The 18,063-nt window shown below is 40.7% G+C and overlaps 1 non-coding gene and 1 pseudogene across 1 annotated transcript; one reads left to right on the top strand and one right to left on the bottom strand.

Moving 5' to 3' along the window:
- The first annotated feature begins 889 nt into the window (after positions 1-889).
- Positions 890-1,350, top strand: LOC117079448 (annotated as a pseudogene).
- A 7,834-nt stretch (positions 1,351-9,184) lies between these two features.
- LOC117079687 lies at positions 9,185-9,243 on the bottom strand. The gene has a single exon (XR_004435543.1). It is a non-coding gene; the product is annotated as a U7 small nuclear RNA (small nuclear RNA).
- Between the last annotated feature and the right edge of the window lie 8,820 nt (positions 9,244-18,063).

The raw sequence follows: 18,063 nt of genomic DNA, 5'->3' as shown, positions 1-18,063 counted from the left end.
GACTGATAGCTCAGCTGGCAGTTCTCGGTGTCTTTCAAAAGATGCCTGGAACTAGAGGCTCCAGGAAGCCCCACCAGGAGGCCAGCCTCCTCCCTCTCCAATGCAAGACATGTGGTCTCTCTGTGTGGTAGTTTGGGGGTCCCAGAAGAGATGGAAAATGGAAACTTCCAGGCCTTCTCAGGACGTAAGCCAGGAGTGGCCACAGCGTCACTTCTGCCACCTTCTATTCATTAAGCAGTCTCAAAGCCAGGCCATATTCAAGGAGAGAAGAAATAAATTCCACCTCTGAGGGTTTGGGGGTGGTGATAAAGAATTTGCAGTCTTTTTAAACCCATCCCAGTTTCTCAAACAGGAGAGTTCCTTTTAGTTTTCTATGCAGAACACTTTGAGAGTTTCTAAATCTATTTACTATTCTTTGGGATAGACTTAAGTTCCCTGGGTAGAAAAAGTGTGATGTTTCCCCAGAGCAGTACAACATTGAAGTCAGGAGCTGGTTCAGACACACTGTAAGTGATTATAAAATTATGTACACATGAGTACATATAAATACTACTTGCCTTTCAAACAACACGCTGAAATCCAAGTTTTACAACCGTAAACCTCACTTTGAAGGCGCTCTCACATTCTCTACTTTCTTAGAAATTAAAATTTATTTTCCAGTCCAGGCTGTGGCAGTCACCGAGGAAGGAGGCCAGCTCCGCTTGGCAGTGCCAGGGACACGGCCTTGGGGAACACCCCCCACAGACTGTGAGTTCCTTTAGCAGTGATTGTGTCTTATTCTTCTTCACGTCTACGCATGCCCTTGCCTGACATGTAACAGACACTCAGCACTGGGTCAAGGAGTAGGCCGAGCACACTCAACGGGAAGAAAAGCAAACACGAAGTCATCATGGCCCCAATGTCTACTCATGGAAACCAAGAGAAAGGTCCCCATTTGCCACCACCAGGCAAGCAGGGCCTGTTGTTTTATTCAAAAAACTGCACATTCACAGAGGAGAGATTTCAAACATTATAAGAGGATGTCAAGAAGAAAGTTTCTGGAAGAGAGCTCTGCCTTTTTCTCCTATAAGCATGTTCGTCACCCAGGGACTGTTCTGCCAATGTTATTTAGCAGCTAATCCAAGATTTGGATCATTGCCTAAAGTTACACTTGTTGGTATCTTGGGATTTGGCCTTGGAAAGGTATCATACATAAGAGTATGCCAGAGTAAATTCCATTTCTTTGAAGATTAGCTCCATGGGGCTGGTTTTGGTCCACAGCAGAACAGGCATTGATTGCTTACCTGTGAAGAATGCAAAATAAAGCATAGATTCAGTGAGAAAGGAGGTTCACAGTCTTTGGCTTCCTAAACTCTGTGTCTGTGATTTTTGAAGATTTTTTATCCTCTGAATTGTATGCATTTGAAATTTCAAGTGTAGTTTTAAATATTTTATTTTAAATATTTTGTTTTAAATATTTATTTTAAATATTTATTTTAAATATTTTGTTTTAAATATTTATTTTAAATATTTATTTTAAATATTTTGTTCCACTGGATTACTTTACTTCTAGTATTTATTTACAAGAAGTATTGTTCCACTTCTAGTGGAATAAAAATTATTTTCTAATCAGTAAAAGCATTTCTGTCCACACCTTTAAAAGTTAAAATTATAAATGTATTCACCCCAAATAAATGTAAGCAAATAAAAGACATTGTGTAAATTAACCTAGCATAGGAACTCTTCCTGCTTTCATTTAATCTCACCTCCCTCTGTAAAATTTCCCAGCGTATTACACTTTCAGGATATGTGTTTCCATTTCTGTTCATTTCACTATCTACTGCTTGCGACTTCTTTTTAATTAAACTTACAAACTTACTTCAGGTAATTAAAGTCAATCTGTAGGAGGGAAGCCATGGTGTGGACAATCCAAAAATCACCCGTGGCCGGGTGCGGTGGCTCACGCCTGTAATCCCAGCACTTTGGAAGGCTGAGGCAGGTGGATCTTGAGGTCAAGAGTTCAAGACCAGCCTGGTCAATATGGTGAAACCCCATCTCTACTAAAAAATACAAAACATTAGCTGGGCGTAGTAGCACTCATCTGTAGTCCCAGCTACTCAGGAGGCTGAGGCAGGAGAATCACTTGAACCTGGGAGGCAGAGGTTGCAGTGAGCCGAGATTGTGCCACTGCACTCCAGCCTGGGCAACAGAGTGAGACTCTGTCTCAAAAAAAATAAAATAAAATAAAATCACTTGTACAATTTGGTAAATATATTGGCAATTAGATTTGAGTGGCTGTATGATGTTTTTCAAATCAAATCTTTTTACTCTGTGGGGAAAATTGCCAATTTTGCTCAGTTGCTCCTGAGCAGTCACTCCCAGCAATTTCACCTATACTAGAAGTAGATGCTAAAAGATTTGCCTTCCCTCTGGCAAATTTTGTGACTTCTCTAGGACTGGGGTCGACAAATGTTTGGGTTCAAAGGGCTTTTCTCTTTGCAAAGTAAACGGAACAGAGATGTGAAGAGCGTAAGTAATTAAGTAGGTATATATTGTCAATTACGTGGAAGGTACCTTACAGATTGTCAAGTAAATGATGATACCTCCATCATCATTCATTGGTGATATTTGTTAATGCATGTGCAATGTGTAGCACTGAGGTGAGCAAACTGAAAAACAGCCTCATGGTTATTTAGGTGATGTGAGAGTTCCATCAGCCCAGACACTCGTCTACAACAAAACAGCAGTTCTTTAAATCAGAGCTTTATAAAGATACCACAAGGAGTAACCCATGTGATAACGATTGGCCCTACACTGCAGAATAAGAACTGCCTGCATTTTACAATGTCAGATTTATATATGACTCTAAATATATAAATTTCCAGTCCCTCTTTACTCTCCTAAGAATCTTAGCCAAGTGTGTAAGGGGATAATTCCCATCCTTGATTGGAGTCTTCTTCCCAAATTATTCAAGTTCTGCTGGCCCTTACAGGGGAACCTGTTCCTGGGGAGCCCCTGGGAGGTAGCTTTTTGAGTTCAGTTTGGAACAGATGACTTTGGGAAGGAAACTCTCCCAAACTTTGATACTCCTGGGAAAGACATGTAAATTCTTGCCACTCATTTCTTTTTCCAGGGGAATTGCTTCCCGTTTGCACCAGGCTCTGCGCGATCAGCCTTCTGCCCGACCAGTTCTCAAACTGCCCAGCTGCTTCCACGGGAGGGAAATTTTGTTTTCTCCTTTAGCAGAATAGGGGGACCGGCTGACATGAGAGTTACCCAGGGCAGAAACATGGGTGCCCTGGCATTTGTGTGACGTCCCGGACCCTGCCACACCGCGAGGCCTGGAGGTGACGGTGGAATCGGTGTTCCGCGCCCGCCCCTGCGCGCCTGGGGTCTAGGAGGGCAGAGGCTGTCACTGTTTAACTTGGGGCCATCCTCGCATAGCACCTCTCCTTCCACCCTAGCCTCTGCAGGTAACCGTAACATACGATAGGAGGAAAGACGAGAACACCCACGCAGGTCAAGGTCAACGAAAGGCCTTTGAAAACAAAATCTGTAAACTGCCCGTAAAGAAGTAGCCTGGAAGCTTCCAAGTAGCCTGGAGGGCGGGGGAGATCTTAAAATGCTGAGCAAATACCAAGCGAGGTTTGAGGTGACAAAGGAAAGAAAAAATACCAGACAATTTTCCTAAATTAGCTAATTAGTAAAATCCATTTGAGAAAAGGACTTGAGGCCGGGCGCGGTGGCTCAAGCCTGTAATCCCAGCACTTTGGGAGGCCGAGACGGGTGGATCACGAGGTCAGGAGATCCAGACCATCCTGGCTAACACGGTGAAACCCCGTCTCTACTAAAAAATACAAAAATCTAGCCGGGCGAAGTGGCGGGCGCCTGTAGTCCCAGCTACTCAGGAGGCTGAGGCAGGAGAATGGCGTGAACCCGGGAGGCGGAGCTTGCAGTGAGCTGAGATCCGGCCACTGCACTCCAGCCCGGGAGACAGAGCGAGACTCCGTCTCAAAAAAAAAAAAAAAAAAGAGAAAAGGACTTGAGATTTAAACTAAAATGAACATTTAAGTTACCTAAAAAGTATAGTGAGAATGGAAATGGACTAGAGCTATTAAGCCTCGAAATTAGCCGGAATGCCCTGACAAAGAGAGGGGGTGCCTTATGCGTTGAAAGCTGTTCTAAATATGGCTAAAGTTTTGCAAGAAAACATACTTTCTACTATAAATTGTGTTTGGCATAATAGAATGCCCCAAATAATAATAATAATAATAATAAACAGTATTATTACCTATTAGGAAACTTCTGTCTGCCATGGTAGCTCATGCCTGTGATCTCAGCCTAGCACTTTGGGAGGTGGAGGTGGGAGGATAGTTTGAGCTCAGGAGTTGGATGCCAGCCTAGGCAACATAGGGAGACTCATCTCTATTTTATTTTTTAAAAAAAGGAAACTTCTGTATGTAATCATTTCTTACATGTAAGGTGAGATAATGCCATCTGGATTTAAAAAAAAAAAAAACCAATATTATGCTTGTAAAAATAACACTAAATCACTAGCAGGTGGGGACATAGAAAATCAGCGTGTCAGTTAGGGTAATTAAATGCACTTTGGAGGGCCGCAGTAGAACACCTCTATGCTTGTCTTACACCATCATTTTCTGTGGGTTTCTTGAAGCTTAGCGGTTCACTGGGGTAGGCCGCCTGGGTTGGCCAGTGCAGAGGACTGCAGTGCACATGATTGAGCTTGCAATCTCCCTGTCTAGATAGATGTATGATGCTGCAATCTCCTCATCGAAGTAACTGTACATTTTTATCTCTTATCGTTGGCTTTTGCCTGTGTGTGTTTTGTTGTTGTTGTTGTTCTGCAGATAAATACAAACTAATAAAGAGACACTAATTCTACTTTTCCATTTTTTTTTTTTTTTAGATGGAGTCAAGCTCTGTTGCCAAGGCTGGAGTACAGTGGCACGATCTCAGCTCACTGCAACTTCTACTTCCCAGATTCAAATGATTCTTCTGCCTCAGCCTCCCAAGTAGGTGGGACTACAGGTACATGCTACCATGCCCAGCTAATTTTTGTATGTTTAGTGGAGATGGGGTTTCACTGTGTTGGCCAAGCTGGTCTTGAACTCTTGACCTCAGGTGATTCGCCACCTCAGACTCACAAAGTGCTAGAATTACAGGCATGAGCCACCATGCCCGGCCTTACTTTTTCACTTTTAATTTTTTGTACTAAGTTCTTCTGTTCGTTGTAGTAATATAATGCAAAAGTGATAATATTGTCATTTTAACAAAGTCAAATTTAAGCAATTAATCCAACATTCTGCATTATATTTGGTTAAATAAAAACGTGATTGACTTTAAAATTCAGAAGCTAAAAAAATTAAGAAAAGATCTACTTGTTTTAAACAGGAAAAGAAAAAACCATATCTTCAGTATGTGTGTATATTTAAAAAGAAAAAACTGTATCTCCAATATGTGTGTATATGTGTATGTGATTGTGTGTGTATACAGTGTGTGTGTGATAAAGTATATGCAAACAAGTCTTATTTGACTGTAACACCTCATACTGATATTCTCTCCAGTCATGTATCATGACCAAGCAAGATGCATTGCCCTAAAAACATAAAAGACACAATTGCAAAATCGTTCATACTTCCAAATTTGCATCCATAAACCTTCCAAAATTGCATCATTTTTGCATAATGAGATCTTTGTAATAAGCACACTAAAAGAAATTGTCTTTGGATTTGCAGTTCAAATACAACAGTTAGCCTCCTAGAGTCTAAACAAACAAAGTTTCAGTAAAAGTTAGAGCCCTGAATAATTTAGAGAAGCATGAAAACAATTTAGCTTCCCTACAGCTTGTTCTGTGAACCTCAATGAGAACCTGTATGAAAGTCGGTGTTTTTTTTGTTTTTGTTTTTGTTTTGTTTTGTTTTTTTAAGGTCGGAGGAGGGAGTAGAATTCCTTGATAAAAATATTTTGGGGGCCCGGCGCGGTGGCTCACTCCTGTAATCTCAGCACTTTGGGAGGCTGAGGCGGGCGGATCACGAGGTCAGGAGATCGTGATCGTGGCTAACACGGTGAAACCCCGTCTCTACTAAAAATTGGCCGGGCGTGGTGGCGGGCGTTTGTGGTCCCAGCTACTCGGGAGGCTGAGGCAGAAGAATGGCGTGAACCCGGGAGGCGGAGCCTGCAGTGAGCCGAGATCGCGCCACTGCACTCCAGCCTGAGCGACAGAGCGAGACTCTGTGTAAAAAAAAAAAAAAAAAAAAAAAAAAAAAATTGTGAACATTTTATATCCTCCCTGTTGGAGACTCACAACATACGTTAACATATTAAAGACACTTAAATTTATGCTTAATTGATTTTCAACAAAGGTGCCATGGTAATTCAATAGAGAAAGGATAGTCTTTTCGACAAATGGGCCAGGACAATTCAATAGCCACATGCAAAAAGATATATTTAAACCTTTGCCTCCCACGTCATACTCAAAATTTAACTCCAAATGAATCATAGATCTAAATGTAAGAGCCAAAATTGTAAAACTCTTAAAAGAAAACATAAGCATAATAAATCTTTGTGACCTTTGTAGATATAACTAAAGCACAAGCACTAAAAAAATCGATAAACTGGACTTTGTCAAAACTAAAAACTTTTGTGCTTCAGAAGACATCATTAAGAAAGTGAAGAGAAAAACCACAGACGGAGAAAATACGTGCAAATCATATCTGATTAAGGCCTTGTATCTAGAATATAGAAGGAACTCTTGCAACTTAATAATAAGAAAATTACCCAATTTAAAATGGGCAAAAATTTGAATAAACATTTGGGCAAAGAAGCTATATGAGTGGTCAATAAACACATGAAAAGATGCTCATTATTGGTCAGCAAGGAATGCAAATAGAAACCACAATGAGATACTACTACATACCCACTAGGATGGTTAGAATCAACAGACAATGACAGATGGTGGTAAGGGTGTGGAGAAACTGAGACTCTCATCCACTGTTAGTAGAAATGCAAATGGTGCAACCACTTTGGAAAACAGTGTGGAAATTTCTTCAGAAGTTTGACATAAGTTCACCAATTCCATTCCAAAGTATATACCTAAGAAAAATATACAAACACTAAAACTTGTACTCAAATGTTATTCACAGTACCACAAAGTGAAAACAACCCAAATGTCCATAAACTGATAAATGGATAAGCTAAATGTGGTATACTTATGTGGAATACTGTTTGGCAATAAAAAGCAATGAAGTATTGATACATGCTACAAAATGGACGACCCTCAAAAACATTATGCTAAGCAGGGTGCGGAGGTTCACGCCTGTAATCCCAGCACTTTGGGAGGCCAAGGCAGGAGGATCCCGACCTGAGGTCAGGAGGTCGAGACCAGCCTGAACAACATGGAGAAAGCCGTCTCTACTAAAAATACAAAATTAGCCGGGTGTGGTGGCACTTGTCTGTAATCCCAGCAGAGGCAGGAGAATCACTTGAACCTGGGAGGTGGAGGTTGTGGTGAGCAGAGATTGCGCCATTGCACTCCAGCCTGGACAACAAAAGCGAAACTTCCATCTCAAAAAACAAAACAAAACAAAATCATTATGCTAAGTGGCGGGGCAAAGTGGCTCACGCCTGTAATCCCAGCACTTTGGGAGGCCAAGGTGGGAGGATCGCTTGACCCCAGAAGTTCCAGCTTGAAGTGGGCTATGATTGCACTACTGCACTCACTCCAGCCTGGGTGACAGAGCAAGACCTATTATATGAGTCCATTTATGTAAAATTTCTAGAAAAGAGAAACCTGTAAAGACAGAAAGTAGATTAGTGGTTGCCTGGGGTCAGAGTGAGGAATAGCGAGTGATGGCAAATAGAAACACATTTTTTTGAGATGGTGAAAATGTTTTAAACTTGGATTTTGGTGATGGTTGCATAAGTGTAAATACAATAAAAATCATTTAATTATTCCTTTAAGGTAAGTGAATTTCATGGCACATAAATTATACCTCAATAAAATTGTTATTTGTTTAGAAAGAAAGGGTGCTCTCTTTTCAAAACAGTTTGGGAAACATTTTATATTCCACTTCTTGGAAAGTCACAACATATATTAACATATTAAAGAACAAGCAATTCTATAATAAAGAAATCTAGGGCCGGGCGCGGTGGCTCAAGCCTGTAATCCCAGCGCTTTGGGAGGCCGAGGCGGGCGGATCACGAGGTCAGGAGATCGAGACCATCCTGGCTAACATGGTGAAACCCCGTCTCTACTAAAAATAAAAAAAAAAAAAAGAAATCTATTCAATTTTAAATCCAGCATAAACCAAATTTATGTGACTACAATAATTTGTTTAAGTTATGCCAATTACACCCCTTCAAAATGAGTGTTAAGGGAAAAATAATCAGGAGCTGCTGAAGGTGGTTTCTTTCACTCTCTGTCCCTTAACTTCTCTAAGCCCTTAAGTCCAAGAAAATGGCATACACTTCACTTTTTTTTTGCAAATTTTTTTTGCAAAAATAAATGCAATTTATATAATTAATGAGTCCATACACATCAGTAAGCTGGAGAGGTCTTCCCATCCACCCGTCACTGCCATTGTATATACAGGATTTCTGCTGGGTGTCAGGCTGAGAGGCTGAGATTAGAAAGTAATTGTCATTGAAGCTGAATGTAATTAATTACATAATTTGCAGTTGTTCAAGATTAATTCAAGTAAAATTACATCATAAAATTAGGGCATTAACAAGGATTACTGTCAAAAGAAAAGTAGGTATGAATCAAGCACCTGACTTATACCCAAAGCACCCTGGGTTCATATTTGGAGCATATATAACAGTTGAATGACAAACATGTACTCACTAGATGTTATTAGGGAAATAATTGATGCAAGCCCTACACTACAGAATTCTCATCATGGGAACCACAGTTGGAAAAATCTGGAAGTCCTTGATGTTTGTGTCTGTTGTTTTGTATGGGGATGGGGTCATTGTTGCAGCAGAAGGTGTGAAAAAATTTTGATTAGAATTGTTTACATAAGAAAGAAGCAGAATTTTAAAAGATGCATTAACAAGTAAGATGTGTTCTGCAAACAACTCTCCTATACTTTTTTTGTCAGACAGGAATGATTGTGGGGATGAGAAATGGATAACTGATTTATTATACCCAAATGATTTTTTTTTTTTTTTTTTTTTTTTTTTAGCAGAGGATTTTCTGGTCACTGGAAAACCTACTAGATAAATTCTAAAAGAGCTGTAACACTTCTGATTGTTTTAATGTAAATAATTTCTTATGGCTATATTAACAAAGAACTATTACAGTCACATAAAAGGACTATAAGATGGATTTGTTAATAAAATGATACTTTTTAATGATACTTTTGGGAAAAATATTGGCTTCAATCAAGATTGAAGTTATGTTATTTGCCCTTTGTCTTTATTTCAAATATATGCAAATAATGATACTGATAAGCCCAAAAGATACCAGACAGAATTTCAGGATATTGGTTTTCATATTTGGGAAATGAATATAAACTTTTGATGGAATTATTTGGATATATGCTGGGTAGAAGGCAAAATGAACATTATACGACACCGTTTTAAATAAATTTGGCATCAACCTCTCAGTAGTTATTTGTAACTAGAATAATCTTTTAAGTGAAAAATGTGTATAGAAGAAAGTCAGTGTCATCCAGGATTAAACTTGTTAAAGCAAGGTGAGAAAAGCAAGAACTTTTGGATACTCTCTAAAATCTGAATTTGTGTTTCAAGTACAGATGTAAATTGCAGCTTAATAACATGCTTATGGCAGAAGAGCAAGCCAAAAGAGCTGCAGGTATGCAACTCGAGACCACTCTGAAAACCCAAAATCTTTTAGAAAGTCAAGATAACTTATTCAATGCCTTCCTGCTAGCCACACCCCCTCCAGGTTAATCTATTTTTTATTCATAGTCTAACTTTTGTTCCATATCACGCTTTTTTGTAAAGTTTGTGGCTCAATTACTTCTATTTTGCAAATTCTACTTCCCCTTCTTACTGGCTTTTCTTCACTAGTTTTAAGGTTTTCCCCTCAAAACCAGGGTTACCTCACCTCTGATAGCACCCCATCTTCCTATATTCTTCTCAACTCTTCATGTAAACTGGATCCTCGTTTTCTCAAAAACAGCTTTGCAATTCCTGATGTGCATTTGCTATCTTATAAATAAAAAAGTAAAATATTATTTGCTCCTACTTATACACAAATGTTTTTTATTAACTCCAGATTGGATGATTAGTTGAGGATTTGAAGAAGTTAGATGGAGAATTCAGGCAAAGGCTCTTTTTAGGAAAAATAGGAATGGGAATAGAGCCTATTTGTGAGGGGGCTGTGTCCACCTGGAAGCCACTTCTTCTATCTGCATCGATACGATGAAGGAAAGACCCCCCATCAAGGTTTTCTCCATATTTATGTGTCATTTCCTTTCAACCTATAGCTCAAAATGATCTCCGTTCTCTCCTGCTGGATTCAAGCATCATTCAATACTTAGCAATTGTTTTAAATAATTTTGAATAATAATAATATAATCACCTTTATGGAACATAGAGAAAAATGAGAAAAGAAAATAAAATCACATTTTATTCTGCTACCCTAAAGCAATATTTGTTAGGGTTTTAATACATTTCTTTCCTTTTTCTATCCACATAAAGATCCCCCTGTTGCCAAATGTTCTTCGTAATCATAATTTATAAGCTATGCATAATCCGATATTTTTGAAATATTTAATTTTTTGACATTTTAAAATCACGATACTGTGATAAATATCTTTCTACATATACTTTCTCAATCTTTGGGGTTTAATACTTGTCTTTAATTAATCTTAGCCCCCCAAGACATCTATTTATTCCACCTTCATAAAGGAGAGTATCCCACTGTCAGAGAGCAGGTGGAAATGCTAGCATTTGTTCATTTGGCTGTCTAAAGGAATGCAATCTTGTTAGTCTAAGCCAAAGACCATTGCGAACTTGACGGATGTCATTTTTATTTTACTATTATTATTATTTTTGAGACAGAGTTTGCTCTTGTCACCCAGGTTGGAATGCAGTGGCACAGTCTCTGCTCACTGCAACCTCCACCTCCCAGGTTCAAGCAATTCTTCTGCTTCAGACTCCCAAGTAGCTGAGATTATAGGCATGCGCCACCACGCCCAGCTAATTTTTTTGTATTGTTAGTAGAGACAGGGTTTCACCATGTTGGCCAGGCTAGTCTCGAACTGCTGACCCCAAGTAATCCACCCGCCTCGCCTCCCAAAGTGCTGGGATTAAAGGCATGAGCCACCGCACCTGGCTGATGGATGTCATTTTTAAAGAAAAAATAGGTAGTTTGGCTTAAAAGGGAATAAGGGGGAAATTCACATCTAATAGCTGTTTTTTCTTAATAAAAAATACTTTACATTTAATCTTCATTAAAGAACCAAGACAATTTATTCAAGGTTATATGCTGCAGTGTTTTAATAGATTGAAAGGGTTGATAACTCATAGTTGGTTTCTTCAATCTCATTTTTCATTGTTTCCTCCCAAATAATGTATTTCATTGTTAACATAAAAGTGCACTGTTGTACTTGCAAAAGAACCTGGCAGTTCATAAAGAATGGGAAAAAAATATATGCAAATCTTTGCCAATCTCCAAGGTTAATTTAACTGTCACAAGTAATTTTCCAAGAAAGAAAGCAGCCTGTGTCCATGAACCAGCCAGTTAACTCATCTATACTTGCAGCATGCATTTTGCTCCTGTGTAATTTTTTCATCACAGTATAACTTACTGTGTCAAAAGCATTGATAAGGGTGATAACCACATTCTGTTCACACTGATTATTTGGGCAAATCTTGAAGTCATTCTGCAGCAGGTAATGGGTCCTTCATCACAAATTCACAAATCACCAGCATTAATTACACTACCCATCCGTAATTATTTTGTTAAGCGGCACGTCCATGCAATCACCATACATGATTCTGAACACATCAGTAAGATACTAGGGCTGGGTGCGGTGGCTCACGCCTGTAATCCCAGCACTTTGGGAGGCCAAGGGTGGCAGATGGCTTTAGGTCAGGAGCTCGAGACCAGCTGGGCCAACATGGTAAAACCCCTTCTCTACTAAAAATACAAATATTAGTCAGGCGTGGTGTCACATGCCTGTGATTCCAGCTACTCGGGAGGCTGAGGCATGAGAATCACATGAACCCAAGAGGCGGTGGTTGCAGTGAGCTGAGATCATGCCACTTCACTCCAGCTTGGGTGACAGAGTGAGACTCGGTCTATCTATCTATCTATCTATCTAGCTATTCAGTAGTTACAATTATACATATATATTCAGTATATATATTCAGTAAATGGTTACAATTATATATATATATACATTATATGTGTGTATATACATATATATAGAGAGAGAGAGGAGAGTTTGCCACGATCATTCTGTAATCACTTAAAATAGTTTTTCTGCCTCCTCAAAAAATAAACCCTGTGCCTCACAAATACATTTTTAATGTTTCTGTTTGAAATTAGCAGCTTCTAATTACTTTTTCAGGGTCCATTTGGGGTCATCTTTCTTGTTCTAATCCTGCTTCCATCTGACCATGTTGCTTCTTACTGCACCAGGATTAAGAAACAGGAAATAGAATGGATGGCTCTGGGCCCCTAACCCTTCCCTCCATTTCCACTGGCATGTGAACTCACGGTGACCTGTTCTGGTTATCTCTTGCTGCATAACAAGCTACCTAAACCTGGTGGCTTAAACAACCATCATTTATTTTGCACATGCATCCGCAGTTTGTGCAGGGCTCTTTAGGGACAGCCTGTTTCTTTCCACGCAGTGTCAGCTGGTGACTCAACTGCTAGGGGCTGCAACCATCTGAATCCCTCACATATCTAGTAGTTGATGCTGGCGAATGGCTGGGACCTCAGCTGGGGCTGCTGGCTGGAACACCTGCATGTAGCCTTTCCATATGGGAGCTTGCCTTCCTTGCATAGTTTTTTGGATCCCAAGAATGTGTCCCAAGAGGATAAGGCAGAATCTATGGCATTTTTATGACCTATCTTTGGAAGTCATATGGCGTCACTTCCAACTATATACACTGTTGGTTGAGGCAGTCACAGAGACCTGCCCAAGTTCAAGCAGAGGGGATATAAGCCACAGTACTTGATGGGAGGAGTGTCACCTTCTCAGTGTACAAGTAGCGTATGGAATGAAATATATTATGGTGGCCATTTTTGAAAAATAAAGCCTACGGTCACTAAATAAATCAGTCAGATGTAAAATATTCATTAAAAAAGACTTGCTTTTGAAAGTATTTCTTTACTTAGGCATTTAGATACTACCATTGGTTTCTACATACCATTATATAAACCTTGCAGTATCTCAGGGATAGTACTCGTATGTGTTGAATACTATGCTAGGCACTAGGGTTCAAAGAGAAAAGGCATTAGCCTTGCCCATAAGAAGTGTATAATCTGGGGCCGGGCGCGGTGGCTCAAGCCTGTAATCCTAGCACTTTGGGAGGCCGAGACGGGCGGATCACGAGGTCAGGAGATCGAGACCATCCTGACTAACACGGTGAAACCCCGTCTCTACTAAAAACTACAAAAAACTAGCCGGGCGAGGTGGCGGCGCCTGTAGTCCCAGCTACTCGGGAGGCTGAGGCAGGAGAATGGCGTGAACCCGGGAGGCGGAGCTTGCAGTGAGCTGAGATCCGGCCACTGCACTCCAGCCTGGGTGACAGCGCGAGACTCCGTCTCAAAAAAAAAAAAAAAAAAAAAAAAAGAAGTGTATAATCTATTGGAAGAGACCTTTTAGTAAATAGTTACAATTATACATGATAGGCCGGGTGCGGTGCCTCACGCCTACAATCCCAGTACTTTGGGATGCCGAGGTAGGTGGATCACTTGAGGTCTGGAGTTGGAGACTAGCCTGGCCAATGTGGTGAAACCCCATCTCTACTAAAAATATAAAAAATTAGCCAGGTGTGGTGGCACACCCCTGTAATTCCAGCTACTTGGGACCTGAGACAGGAGAATCGCTTGAATACAGGAAGCAGACGTTGCAGTGAGCTGAGATCGTGCCACTTAACTCCAGTCTGGGCGACAGAGCAAGACTCAGCCTCAAAAAATTAAAAAAATAAAAAAACTATACATGATAAATACCATAATGTAGATAAATATTGACTTATATATGAAAAGAATACTGCATCTCATTCTGTCTGAGTGAAACATCGATGCCTTCACAGAGGAGGACTCCTTTATGCTGGCTCTTTCAAATTCTGGTAATAAAAAAGGGGGGAAATCATTTATATTGTAGGAATGGGGTACTTCCACGGCCATATTTCTAACGTAGTCACCAACTTCAAGGCAATTGGAAATAAACGACCTTGCACTTGGAATATTCTGGTTGCATCTTGAGTTCAAATTCTGATGTATCTCAGTAAGTCGTCCCTGACTTAGTGACGCTTTAATGTCTCACAAAAGAGAATCACTCACTAAAAACGATAAATTAGTATGTAATAGGAAATATTATAAACATGATAACTCAAAATACCTGACAGATTTCCATGAGACAATTGGGTATTGGTTTCCAAACAATTATTTACCAATACGTATGTATTGAATGAATAGTTATTTGCCATTGTTCTCAAAATGCATTGGCTCTTGAATACAAAGTGTTTCTTTCTTTCTTTCTTTCTTTTTTTTTTTGAGATGGAGTCTCGCTCTGTCACCCAGGCTGCAGTGCAGTGGCGCCATCTCCACTCACTGCAAGCTCTGCTTCCTGAGTTCACGCCATTCTCCTGCCTCAGCCTCCCGAGTGGCTGGCACTACAGGGGCCTGCCACCAAGCCCGGCTAATTTTTTGTATTTTTAGTAGAGATGGGATTTCACCGTGTTGGCCAGGATGGTCTCGATCTCCTGACCTCGTGGTCCGCCCGCCTTGGCCTCCCAAAGTGCTGGGATTACAGGCGTGAGCCACCGAGCCCGCCGCAAAGTGTTTCTTAATTACTCCTAAACCAAATTTAAGGCTAGGCGCGGTGGCTCACGCCTGTAATCCCAGCACTTTGGGAGGCCGAGGCGGGCGGATCACGAGGTCAGGAGATCGAGACCATCCTGGCTAACACGGTGAAACCCTGTCTCTACTAAAAATGCAAAAATTAGCCGGGCGTTGTGGCGGGCGCCTGTAGTCCCAGTTACTTGGGAGGCTGAGGCAGGAGAATGGCGTGAACCCGCGAGGCGGAACTTGCAGTGAGCCGAGATTGCGCCACTGCACTCCAGCCTGGGCGACAGAGCGAGACTCTGTCTTAAAAAAAAAACTTAAGCCATACCTATGCGAGACCAAAAGAATTGTTTTCAGATAAAAAGTCAACATCCAAATCCTTTTTCATCTTTTTTTTTTTGAGACGGAGTTTTGCACTTGTTGCCCAGGCTGCAGTGCAATGGCATGATCTCCGCTCACCTCAACCTCTGCCTCCCGGATTGAAGTGATTCTCCTGCCTCAGCCTCCCGAGTAGCTGGGATTACAGGCATGCACCACCACGCCCAGGGAATTTTGTATTTTTAGTAGAGATGGGGTTTCTCCATGTTGGTCAGGCTGGTCGCAAACTCCCAACCTCAGGTGATCTGCCCACCTCGGCCTCCCAAAGTGCTGGGATTACGGGTGTGAGCCACCATGCCTGGCATCATCTATGTATTTTAAATATAGATGAGATCATTTTATAAATATTGTTCTGAATCTTTTTTACTTACAAATTGATGATGGGTATCTTCCCATGTCAGTTCACATAGTTCCACTTAATCCTTTTCAACATGTCATGATGCTATGTTTGTACCATAATCTAACCATTCCCTAGTTATGGATATTAAAACGTGCCCATTTTTTCACTCTTACAAATAATGCCACAGGGACCATGCATATGCATTCAATAAATAATCTAATCAATAAGAAATAGAAAAAGGAAATATGCTGTAATATTAACAATGATGTTGCTGGGTGATGAACTGTGGGTTGTTTTGACTTTTCTGTATTTTCCAAAATTTTATTTTGTAAGTAATAATGAAAAATAGATTCTGGTTTTTAAAAAGATACCAATGCATCAGGCTGGGCGTGGTGGCTCACGCCTGTAATCCCAGCACTTTGGGAGGCCAAGACAGGTGGATCACCTGAGGTCAGGAGTTCAAGACCAGCCTGGCTAAAATGGTGAAACCCCATCTCTACTAAAAATACAAAAACTAGCCAGGCGTGGTGACGGGCGCTTGTAATCCCAGCTACTCTGGGATTGGCTGAGTAGGGAGAGAGGCTGAGGCAGGGAGAATCGCTTGAATCTGGGAGGCGGAGGTTGCAGTGAGCCGAGATCGCACTGCTGTACTCCAGCCTGGGCGACAGAGCGAGACTCCATCTCAAAACAAACAAACAAACAAACGAAATAAAAAGATATCAATGCATCAGATGCATAAGATAGCCAGAAACAGGTTACTTATTATATAAGTTGGTTCACATTTGGTTTTAATTCTACCTCCGATTTCAAAATGTTTGTTTCCAAGGGGAGTCTTCCAGACAGAAGCCACCTGATTGGCCTGTTCTTCACTCTGCTTCTACTCCAACTGGGCAAACAATATAGGAGTGACAGAAATATTTTGGGTAAACAGCTAAGAACAGGTTGAAAATGCCTTCCTTATTTGGATAGCTTTTAAAGAAATACCTTCTTGCTTGTGGGTTTATCTACTGGAAAGTTCATTTTCTCTTTTAAAAGTACACCCTTTGTTAGAAGTCAGCACAGTAGTTACCCTTGGATGGGGAGAGGGTTCCTGGGAATGATGGGCTTCCACGATGCTGGTAATGTTCTGTTTCCGTATGTAAATGTAGAATTTACATACAGATATGTTCGCTTTATGAAAATTCATCAAACTGTATAAGTTTGATGCTTGCATTTTTAAATGTATATGCTATTCTTCCAAGTTAGAAAACAAACAAACAAACAAACAAACAAGGGACCATGGGACAAAAGATGCTGTAGTTTTGGTGGGCCCAAAGAAATCCATGAAATAAAGGGAGGAAGCAAGGGCGCTTGTAATTTAGGGAGTAGTTTCAGGATAAAATGCATCACCCTACCATTCAAGAAAATGAGAAAAAGTAGCTAATGGCAAAATTTCCACCATATCAAATATCTTTCGCTTTTAATAACTATAATAATATTACAGGCTTTGTCTATTATTCCTTTATTTTATCCATAAAGCGGTCACCATTCTAGTGATTTTATTTTCCAGGTTAATCCTGGAAACCTTTGTCTACCAACACCTTACCACATTAATTAATGATGCCCTGTCTCTGCCTCTCCACTGGTTCTTTTCTCTCAATCTGTAAAAATATTCAAATCTCTTCCTCTCGCGGAAAACTCCTCCCCACAACCAGGCTCCTTCCCAAACATTTACCCTCATTTCCTGTCATTTCCTCTCCTTTCAACTATCCCTTAACTGCATGCAACTCAAAAATATTATGTTGGTCTATTACATTATTTAATTGTGTTGTAATCATGTACGTGTTACCCACACCCACACCATCAGACTGGAAGCAGGAAAGAGGCTATACATCATCATATTATCAAACCAAGTAAAATGCCTTTCTTTCTGAAGACTTGCATTTATTGTTACCACTAGGAAACTCTTGAGTAAAGAGTTTCTTATATCACGGCACTCCCAGTGCCGTGATATCAGAGCACACTTGTGGCCAGGCGTGGTGGCTCATGTCTGTAATCCCAGCACTGTGGGAGGCTGAGGCGGGTGGATCACCTGAGGTCATGAGTTCGAGACCAGCCTGGCCAACATGGTGAAACCTGTCTCTACTAAAAATACCAAAATTAGCCGGGCGTGGTGGCAGGCACCTGTCATCCCAGCTACTCAGGAGGCTGAGGCAGGAGAATCGCTTAAACCCGGGAGGCAGAGGTTGCAGTGAGCTGAGATTGTGCCATTCATTGCACTCCAGTCTGGGCAACAAGAGTGAAATTCCATTTCAAAAAAAAAAAAAAAGAGCACACTTGCCTCCTTTCTCACTCCACCACTGTCTCCCTTGGT

This window comes from Trachypithecus francoisi, unplaced genomic scaffold, assembly GCF_009764315.1.
Source record: "Trachypithecus francoisi isolate TF-2019V2 unplaced genomic scaffold, Tfra_2.0 Lachesis_group7, whole genome shotgun sequence".
In the NCBI taxonomy this organism is placed as follows: Eukaryota; Metazoa; Chordata; class Mammalia; order Primates; family Cercopithecidae; genus Trachypithecus; species Trachypithecus francoisi.
This window is presented reverse-complemented; position numbering and strand designations above follow the sequence as displayed.